Raw genomic sequence first — 5,288 nt, forward strand, 5'->3', positions numbered from 1 at the left:
TTGCGCTCCACTCCTACCCCCCACTTTCCCCCCTCGCTTTTCATTAGAGCATCAGTGTACCGCAGGGTCCTAGAGCCTGGTGATGTTTGGTTACATGTTTGTGTGTACAGTGTATTTCTGCTAAAGGAAACACATCAGTATGACACAAGTGTCCTCTCTCTGTCTCTTGCACTACCTATTTTTTTTTTTTTTTTACACATTGGCATGAGGTTGTCTTGTCAAGCATTGCTCCTGGTAAAAACATGGCAACAGAGTGGAGTGTCACTGAGAGATCTTGTCAATCTGTGTCAGTCCAATATATAGAGAGAGTATAACTAATATAAAAGGAAAAACACAGTTTAAAGTCAACATGAAATGATATACTTCAACAGTGTGCTGTAGTTATGAGTCATACATGGTATTCAATGATATGCCCTATTCGCACGGGATTAGTATTACTTGGTGAGTATTACCCATGCGAATCGGTCATGTCTGTAATTTGTAAAGTAAAATTACCATATTTACCCAAACACCAAGGTTCTGTGATAATATTAGTCCTGTGCAAATTGGCTTCTCTGTGATTTGGCCAGCATTTGGTGGGTCGTATATCATTTTTTGTGATTTTTGTTTCCTGTGCGCCTTTTTATCCATCTTTCGCAAAGAATGGAGCTGTGTTGGAGTGTTTGATCGTTTTTTGGGTACTGTCATCATATCGCTACACCATACAATTTGAAGAGAGAGAAAGCTGAAAAGGTTTTAAGGTTAATGTGTTATAAATAAATCAACCATAAAGCTTGATATATTATTTTAAGATAAAGAAACTATATTATTATTATTATTATTATTTTAATCCATCAGGACCATAGAATGGGACTCTCAAAGCCGTGACATCTGGGTATCAAGTCAGTAAATTCGAGTAGAACCATAGGCTACGCAAATGTACCACACAAAATTTGTCTTGTTGATGGGTAATTTCAAAATCAAGGTCCCTAGATAAATCCTATGCTAATAGGGCTATAGGCTGTATCCTTGATTTTATACGATTGATTTTATATATATATATATTTTGATATTTATCAGGAATTATAAGGTTTGTGAGAAGTGGACAAGTAAAAATTGGTTGGAGGGGAGAAGTTAATTAAAATGAGAATGGTTGTTTATGTCAGCCAAAAAACAACAACAAAAACACTTCCTGTCTAGTCATGTGATCCCCTTGCCCTCTTATCCTGCTATTGGTTCTTTGGTTTATGTGTCATGTTCTTATTGGTTGTCTAATGTCATGTGTCAAGTCATGTGTCTTGTCTATCATTGGTTGGTTCTTGTCATGTGACCTGTATTGTTTGATATAAATAGCCCTCATATTGCCTTTGTCCTTTGTCGAGTATTGAACTGTGTAACCTGTTGTTGGCGGGGTTTGTGTTTCTGTTCATGCCAAGTCAAGTCTTTCTTCATTTGTTTGGATTACTTTTGCACTTGGGTTCATCTTAAACTCACCTTCAGTGGACTAATTATTACAGAATACTCTGTACCATGAACTCAGCAGCTTCAAGTATCCTCCGCGTATGTCAAGGTAACAGGGCTATAGAGGACTATGTGGATAAATTTTGTGATTTGCGTGATCTTGTGGCTTTTAATGATGTGGACATTTTTCAGATGAGGAGCCCCCTAACTCTGCAAAAAACTCTGCACCAGAGCATTTTTTTTACTTTGGGGGGGAGACTATAGTACCCAAGCTCCTTCATTATGTGGAGCTTGGGCCAGAACTGATTGCCAGTTTAATGGATCCACCATTGATGTCGGTGTGAGCAGCTGGCATCCCCAGGGCCTCAGCACATGGAGACCGTTCCTCTATCCTCAGTACTTTTGGTTATGGAGGTAGCCATCCTGAGTGTTTGGGCTGCTCACTGAACTTTAGAGGCCTCTCCCGTCCACGGGTCTGCTTTAGAGATGGTGGCATCAGCTGCAGAACCTCTAGAAGTGGTGGTGTTCGCTTCTAAACTCTCTGCCTCTCCTGCCACAGCCACTGAGGCCGTTCATGAACTCTGTCCGCCCTGTCACAACCATGGAGGACGTCCATGAACTCTCTGCCTGTAACGTTACTGCCACAGAGGCCACTGTTAACCTCTCTGCTGTGGTGGTAATTTGTTCCACTGTGGGGATCTTTGCTCCTGGATGCTTTGCTAACCTGGTGGTCCTCTGCTCCACCATGGCTTCCTGCTCCGCCATGGCCCCATGCTCCTCTGGATCTGACATGGTGGTCTCCTGCTCCACTCTTCCACAGTCTACCTTTGCTCCATGGCCAAGGTCCTCCATTGTTCCACTGTCTGCCTCTGCTCCATGGCCCAGGTCCTCTATTGTTCCACTGTCTGCCTCTGCTACATGGCCTGGACCTCCAGTGCTTCACTGTCTGCAATTTCTCCATGGTCCAGGCCCACCTCTGCTCCACAGCCTAGGCCTGCCTCTGCTTCATGGCCCTGGTTCACCATGGCTTCACTGCCCAGGTCTGCCCTCGCCCATGGCCCATGGTTCATGGTTCATGTCTTCATTTCATGTTTTCATGTCTTTATTTTGATATTTTGGTTCCTGTGTCATGTTCTCATTGGTTGGTTATTGTCATGTGACCTGTATTGTCTGGTATACAGTAAATAGCCTTCATGTTGCCTTTGTCGAGTATTGTCTGGTATAGTATTGTTATTGAGTATTGTCTCAGAACTAATACACCCTACAGCACCCTACAGCATACTCCCACAATATGGTATGCCACACACTGCACTTTAACATTTACAGCTCAACACATTATACATACACACTGCATTTAATACAATAACCTACACGTTACCACTGGATACCATCTGATGCACATCCAAGACATTTCTTTATCCAGATCTTGAACTTGTCTTCAGTGGACTAATTGTTACAATAGTCCAAATTATTTATTGCTATTGTGTAAATATGTAATCATTAAAAATGTAACTGATTACAAGTATTTTAAAATTTAACATTATCTAAGCACTTAAAAAAAACTGATTACGTTTAATCAGTTAATATCCAGATGTGTTTATAATGTTATAGTGATAGTAAAGAATAAACAAATATTCTTTAGCCATTCTTTTTTAACCGTATTATCAAAGATTCCTGAAAAAAAAGCATCACAGTTTCCACAAAAATAATAAGCAGCACAACTGTTTTCAGAATTGATATTAACAAGAAATGTGTCTTGAGCAGTAAACCAGTATATTAGTATGATTTCTGAAGAATCATGTGACCCTGACAACTGGAGTAATGATGCTGAAAATTCTGATTTTCCATCACAGGTAAAAATAAATGAGGAAATACAGATTATATACAGGTGCTGGTCATTTAATTAAAAAGTTTAATTAAAACTTGATTTATTCCACTAATTCCATTCAAAAAGTGAAACTTGTATATTATATTCATTCATTACACACAGACTGATATATTTCAAATGTTTTTTTTTTGTTTTTTTCTTTTAATTTTGATGATTATAACTGACAACTATGGATAATCCCAAATGCAGTATCTCAGGAAATTACAAAATACAAAGAAAGGATTTATAGAATTCTTGGCCAACTGAAAAGTATGAATATGAAAAGTATGAGCATGTCCAGCACTCAATACTTAGTTGGGGCTCCTTTTGCCTGAATTACTGCAGCAATGCTGCATGGCATGGAGTTGATCAGTCTGTGGCTGCTCTGATAGTGGCCTTCAGCTCTTCTGCATTGTTGGGTCTGGCAAATATGGGTACCCCATAGATTTCTGATGATATTCTAATTATATGACCAGCACCTGTATGTGAATAGAAATTAGTTAATTTTTGTATTGCTTTTATGAACATAAGGTATTTTAAAACCATTAAAAAAATCCAACAACTTCAGACTTTAGAACAGATGTGACATTTGATATAAATCTTCTGTTTAATCATGATCTGCCTGATCACGCAACAAGGAACATATAATACTCCCAGTGTAGACTGATACATCTGATCTCATATGCGCTGGTTCTTTAACAACATACAGCCCGACTGATGCAGCCCAATTCTTAAATCAATCTTATGATCCATTTCTTTTAAAGACTAGTTCAAAAGATCAATCTAAATCTGTCTTCAACACTGCTCTGTCAAATTCACAACATTTGCAGAGAATGTTTTTAAGCAAAATACCATAATGATGCCATATATACCATACCAGAAAGATACCATAATGAATCCAAAATCTAATTAAATCAAAACCAAAAGTGATACTCAAATGTCTTAAATGACAATTCACTTTTCATTGAATTTCCATTTTCAATTATGTTAATTTGTTATAATATATTAATTAATATAATAATACAAATCAATAAGCAATAGATATTTAGGCATCAAATACAAGTTTAGCACCATTCTCATATGGGACACACCGGAGAAGAAATTATGCTAACCCTGAAACAACATACAGAACTACCAAATATTGCTACAAGTGTGATTGCATCATATAATGATTGCTGTTAATAGTGATCATCATCTGGTTGACTACGGCCTGTATTAATTTTTACGAAGATTTCTGCCATATGCACATAAACTGACAGTCACCACTACGCAACTACTAAATATTGTAGAAACTTAATATTCTGTAAAATTGCTTGCAATGATTTGTATCATAAAAAGCTTTATACAAATAAACTTGAATAGAATTGAACACTCACTTTTCACAATCCAGTCAATTCCCAATAATGCACAAAATCAAAGATTAGGAAAACAGGGTCCTTTTGGATTTGATGCAGACTTGAAGCAAACAGTGCTGTATTGTCCAATTATTCATGTTCATTCTATAATTTTTTAATCCATGGCAGTAAGCTCTTTGTGTTGTTTTTACACCTGTGACCCACTTCTAGATGCTGTTTTTGTGAAATTAAGAGTTCTGTTCAAAATACTGTATAGAGAAAGAAGCAGGGGGAAAAAAACATTGTGTTCTGTCCTGGATTTGAACATTAATACGATGGACCTCAGGGGACCCAGACTGGGATAAAGCTGAGTGCAGGGGATGGACATTAGTAATCAATAAAAATCCTCTAGGCTTATGCGGCCTGGTTTCATGAGGTATGCTTTCTCCCCCTCCCCTGCCTGCTCCGCCAGAGTCTTTCATGTTGTGTTGGTGTTGTTGATGGGAATAGGTCAGTCAGCAAGGTGAATCTGATGCTTCATTTGTTTTGTGCTGTCAGGACGACAGCTGTTTGGAGGAGTGTATGGTCAGCATGGATCAATAGCGTTTCCTCTTGCTCACTGCACCCTTGCTGACAACAGACACGAA

At 38.3% G+C, this 5,288-nt stretch overlaps 1 long non-coding RNA gene across 1 annotated transcript; it reads left to right on the forward strand.

Annotated features, from left to right (window-relative positions):
* Nucleotides 1-1,371: 1,371 nt before the first annotated feature.
* On the forward strand, nt 1,372-2,641 carry LOC127977883 (uncharacterized). The gene is made up of 3 exons (XR_008158379.1): nt 1,372-1,549; nt 1,633-2,283; nt 2,326-2,641. It is a non-coding gene; the product is annotated as an uncharacterized LOC127977883 (long non-coding RNA).
* Nucleotides 2,642-5,288: the final 2,647 nt, after the last annotated feature.

This window comes from Carassius gibelio, chromosome B18 (genome assembly GCF_023724105.1).
Source record: "Carassius gibelio isolate Cgi1373 ecotype wild population from Czech Republic chromosome B18, carGib1.2-hapl.c, whole genome shotgun sequence".
Lineage (NCBI taxonomy): Eukaryota > Metazoa > Chordata > Actinopteri > Cypriniformes > Cyprinidae > Carassius > Carassius gibelio.